The following is a 5,354-nucleotide window of genomic DNA, read 5'->3' as shown; positions in this document are numbered from 1 at the left end:
GGCCCCCCAAACTTCAGGGCGGGGCCCTTTCTCTCAGCCTCCACTGCCTCCAAAGCCACGCTGGAGCTGGCATGGGGAAAGAGCTTTCTTGCCCTCTTGTGGCCAAGCTGCCAGAGGTGGATGCTGCGGGGAACTGGAAAGAGTTAGCAGTTGCTCAGATGTGAGTGGTTAGGCAATTTGACACCCTGTCAACTAGCCTTAAACATTGGAAAGAGGGCTTTCCCGGGAAAGCTGGAAGTTACTTTCAGTAATTTGTTTAAAGATTTCTTTTTTTTTTCCCTTAAAGACTCATAAAACCTCTCCCAGGTCATTCCTGGTATGGACCATTATCCAGGGATCAATCGGGAAATGCAGGAGGAGAGGGGTGGGGGTTGGGGAGAGGGTAGGTGAGATCAGAGCCCACAGAGAGGAGATGCCCCTCCCAGGAGCCACAAACTGGGCAGTGGCTGCTGGCATCCAGCTCTCCTGTTCTCAGGCCCATTTCATATGTGGGGTGTTTCCAAAAGAAACAATGGTGGAAGGGCCATGGAGGACCCCTAGACCTCCCAGAATAGACAGGGGGAGCAGAGTCACCATGCTGGCCCAGAGCTTGGAGACAGACCTGCAGTGGAGACCACAGGTCTTCTGAGAAGCCAGTTTCGAAATAAAGGCAGTATGCGCTGGAATACCCATTTCGAGCAATTGCTTCATCATAGACATGTAATTTACATAGTTCTTCTCACCACGAAACTGTGTTCCCAACACGCTACATGAATGACGGCTTCAACACACATTCATTTCTGAGATGTGAACAAGTGTAGAGCTGCTCTTTCGTCCAGCATAATGGGCATGGTTACACCTAGGAAAGCTTACCAAGATTTCTCAGCAACAGCCAATTTCGAAATAAAGGCAGTGTGCGCAGGAAAAGCCGGTTGGAGTGAGGGCTTCCCCATACACATGTAAGTTATATAGTTCCCCTCACCATGAAACGCTGTTCCCAACATGCTACATGCATGAAGGTTTTGACACACATTCAGTTCTAAGGAGTTAGCATGTGGAGAGCCGCTCTTTCATTCAGCATAAAAGGCCTGGTTACACCCAGGAAGATTTACTCAGATGTCTCAGCTGGTTCCTTCACCCAGATTCAAAATAAAGGCCGTTTTTGCTGGGAAAGCCTGTTGGAGCGTGTTCAGAGCTGTTTCGGGCTCTGTCCCAGCTGGAGGGTGCAAACCCCAACCTCCAGAATGAGGGACAAGGACCCCACCGGCCAGGTGGTGTTGCCTTTGCTGGGGAACAGTGATCTTTGGGTTAGATATTTTGCAGCTCTCTCTAAAACCTGTTTTGACTTAAGTTTGCATCCTAGTCACCAGTTTCAGGGCAACAGAAAAAGCATATCCTACATCCATTTGCACTGAAATCTTCCCAAAAAAGCAAATATTTGCCCATGAAAATACCAGCTGCTCTTCTAAGGCCCCCTAAATACCCAGCAGAGTGGCCGGTGCACTCTTGATCAGGAACAGGATGAGAGGGACCAGCGGTCTTCCAGCAGGCTTGGCCTGGTGTGGCAGCTGCGCTGTGGGTCCATGGTGGGAGGGCCATGCAGGGAATCCTGTTTGAGGGGCCTCTGTGCACGTCTGCATTATGCTCTGAGGTTTCATACAAAGCTCCAGGCATCCTAACTGGTCAGATACAGCCCCCACCCTCGGGCTGGAACCACCAGGACCTCAGTACCTGTAACAGGGACGGTGCCCGGTGTGGGGAGAGGTCATGGGACACTCCGGGGGCAGGGGTAGTGGTGCTGGGGAAGGCAGGGGGTGCAGTGAATGGTGGAGGGAGCAGGGTCCCTTGCTTGGGGGTGAGAGTTCTTGGGGAGACCACAGAGCATGGCACACACAATCCCCACCCCATACCCCAAATTCCTAGCCCCGCCAACACAGGGGCTTCTCTGAACACTCTCACCGTGGCTAGCCTGTAAGACCGCACCTAACCCGGCATCTGGAACCCCTGCCCTATCTCCCCTCTTAGGACAGATCCCGTCTCCTTGGAAACTGCCCAGCAGCGTGAATTCAAGGCCGGCAGCGGGCCTGGAGGATCTGCACTTCAGGTGCCCTACCTGGCCAGCCGTTTGTGCCTTGGCTCAGTCCTCTATCTTGCCCAACGGCAGCCTGGGTCCACGTCCGGTGCAAGGGGAGGCCGCGGAGCCCAGGCTGAGCCACACACATGGACAGGTGAGGGTGCCCCCGCCCCGCTGCCCCACCGCCCCGCAGCCCCGCCCACTGGTGGCAGCACCGCCCCAGCATCCGGCCGGCGCCAGCTGCAGGTGAGGACGTCTGCTCGGCACCGCCCGCCCCGGCCCCGCCCAGCTGCCCCATAAGCCTCCCCACAGCCCCCGTCCTGGCCGAGCCCTGGCTCCCATTGGCTCCGCAATTTCTGCCCTCTCACGTCTAGCCTCGGGAGGACACAGACGCAAGCGCTAGAGGAGGGCCCCGCGGCGTTGCCATGGCTACATGCGCCGCGCTCTGCGCGGGCCGTTGTGAGCTTCTGGGGCGGGCAGCGGGCTCCGGAAGTGTGCAGCTACCCGGGACCATGGTGGTGCTTGCTGCTGGGGCTGGCGGCTTGCTCGCCTGGGCGACTAGTTCTTGCCTGGTCAGTCGGCGGCCGACATCCTGTCTGGGGCGGCGTCCCACAGACGGTAAACGTACGGCCGCGCCGTTGGCGGGGCCAGTGGACATGGACCGGGGTGGGATCCGGGTTGGTGTGGCTGCCGGGGAGGCGCTGTGGTGCCAGGGAGCGGGTTGGGGCGGGGAGGACAGGGCTGGGGCACAGCCTCGGGCTTTCCTCCCCCTCGGGCACTGGGGCTGGGACCGCGAGTCCGGGTAGCCCTGCTTGGCCGCGGCCTCCCAGAACCCCCAGGAAGGGCAGGCGGAGGACCTGACTTTTATGAAGCGGGGCCTTATCCGGGTTTTGAAGAGCCCCAGAATCAGATGTTTGAATGGGGTGGTTTATCAGCCTTGTTTATCTGCAGGGAAATTTCAGTTCCATCCAGATTTTGGCTCCTTCGGTAAAACTCAGGAATAAGACAAGGGTCATTGTCGATTAGCAGTTATCTAGGGCTTGACTCAAAATAGACTGTGCGGGGTGTAGGGATGGTAGATGGGCCTTCCCTCTCAAAGTTGGCAGTCTTCTGGGATTAGAGGCCCCAGTTGAGGATTACATCTTCATCTGCGGTAATGGAGGTTGTGGGAACATTAACACAGAGAAGGGAGGAGTGTGGCTGCGATAACTCATTAAAGAAGCCAGGACCCTTGCCTGGCTCTTGTGTAGGAGAGTCTCGCCTAGGGTAGGGCAGCAGTTATCAAAGTGTGTCTGAGGCCCCTGAGATGCAAGACTATTTTCATAGAAACGCCGGTATGTCACCTGCCTTTTGCACACTCTTGCACTCCCGAGTTTCCTGTGGGGATTTCCAGGGAAAACCTGGTCTGTGATATCACAAAACAGGGAATTTAGAGGCAGATAGAATTCAGAACTCACCAGTCTAAAAGAGTTTTGCAGAAATTAAAATCACTGCTCTTCTTCTCATTAATGATTTTTGTTTAGAAAAATATACTTATTTTTTGCTTAAGAGTATTAATGGTAACATGTAGTAGATTGTTATTATTTTTAAGTGAAATCATAAGCATTTTTTAAAGTTCTTATTTAAGTTCTAACACAGTAACTATTGATAGATTTAACCCACATAAACAGCAGCCTTTTGGAGTCCTCAGTAATTAAGAGTGTACAGGGGTCTGTAGGCCAAGAAGCTTGAGAGCCCCTGGAGAATGTGTGCTCAGGTACTAGTCAGGTACTTAGCGTTGTTAGACAGATGCCAAGATGTCTTCTGCATGTGCTCCCGGACTCGAAGTAATTGGCCACATGGAGACGGGTGGGCAGTGCCTCCACTATACAAACCAGAAGCTGCTGAATGTGTCTGGATTGTAGGCCATGGGCTGTGCAGGGATTCCCGTTGTATCTGTTCTATCTAAGCCGGGATTCCTGTGCAGAGGCTTGGCCCTGAAGACCCGCTCTCCTTTGCTCCCTGCCAGGTACCTTCTGTGTGACGTCAACCCTCCAGAGGGCTTCAGCCTCCATAGGAGCGTCTGTATCCACATCGCCTTCCTCCTGAAGACCCTGCTGAAAATGGAGGAATCGGTGCTGGTGATACCCCCTTGGGGCCGCCTCTACCATTGGCAGAGCCTGGACATCCACCAGGTCCGGATTCCCTGGTCTGACTTTTTTGATCTCTCAAGTCTCAACAGAATCATCCCTGACACTGAGTACCAACCGTTCATTGCAGGGGAGATGGTGATCGTTTAACTGGGGCCAGACGGTTGTTGTTCTGGTTCTGATGTGAACATCAGGCCATCTTGCTTCGGGCTTGTCGGTCTGCTAAGGGGTCCTGCTCATGTTTCCCGCACTGCAGGTGAATTTGGTCTTTCCATAGTTTTTCTCAGGAAATAGATCTGAAGTGTATGAGATATGTGTTCCCTCCGCTCTGAAAATCCTGGCCTCCTGGTGAGATGGAGCGGTGACAAGAAGGCCACTGCCACACAGGCCTTGTCTAAGGAGGACTCGCTCCCTGGGCAGTAAGGGCCATTCTTACCTGAAGGAAAACACGATGTGTGTGTAGCATGGGCCACGTGCTGGGGAAGGTATGTAACCTCTCATTCAGTATAATTTGGTCCTGCTCAAGCTTCCCATTTTACTTTCCGTAAGAGGTAAGAGTTGAAGATTTTCTTTGAATAAAGGTATTTAGAACTTATCTTTTTCTTTAATTGAAATGTGGTTGATTTACAATGTTTTGTTAGTTTCAGATATACAGCTGTTTTGTTAGTTTCAGGTATACAGCATAGTGATTCAGTTGTACATATACATAGTCTATTCTTTTTCAGGTTCTTTTCCATTAAAGGTTGCAAGATACTGAATATTTTCCCCTGTGTTCTGCAGTGAATCTTTGTTGTTTGTCTATTTTACATATAGTAGTTTGTAATTGTTAATCCCAAACTCCTGTTAGTTTTCTAAGTCTGTGAGTGTGTTTTTGTTTTGTAAATAAGTTCATTTGTATCATTTTTAAAAATTCCACATACAAGTGATATCATATGATACTTGTCTTTCTCTGAGTTATTTCACTTTAGTGTGATAATCTCCAGGTCCATCCATGTTGATGTAAATGTCATTATTTCCTTCTTTGTTATGACTGAGTAATATTCTTCTATATCTAAATTCTACATCTTTATCCAATCATCTGTCTGTGGGTGTTTAGTTTGTTTCTATGTCTTGGCCATTGTAAGCAATGCTGCTGTGAACATTGGGGTGCAGGTATATTTTGGAATTAAGGC

General features: G+C 51.3%; 1 long non-coding RNA gene across 1 annotated transcript; it reads left to right on the top strand.

Moving 5' to 3' along the window:
* The first annotated feature begins 2,566 nt into the window (after positions 1 to 2,566).
* Positions 2,567 to 5,118, top strand: LOC141576780 (uncharacterized). The gene is made up of 2 exons (XR_012505201.1): positions 2,567 to 2,671; positions 4,062 to 5,118. It is a non-coding gene; the product is annotated as an uncharacterized LOC141576780 (long non-coding RNA).
* Positions 5,119 to 5,354: the final 236 nt, after the last annotated feature.

The sequence above is a fragment of the Camelus bactrianus genome, unplaced genomic scaffold, assembly GCF_048773025.1.
Source record: "Camelus bactrianus isolate YW-2024 breed Bactrian camel unplaced genomic scaffold, ASM4877302v1 HiC_scaffold_34, whole genome shotgun sequence".
Lineage (NCBI taxonomy): Eukaryota > Metazoa > Chordata > Mammalia > Artiodactyla > Camelidae > Camelus > Camelus bactrianus.
This window is presented reverse-complemented; position numbering and strand designations above follow the sequence as displayed.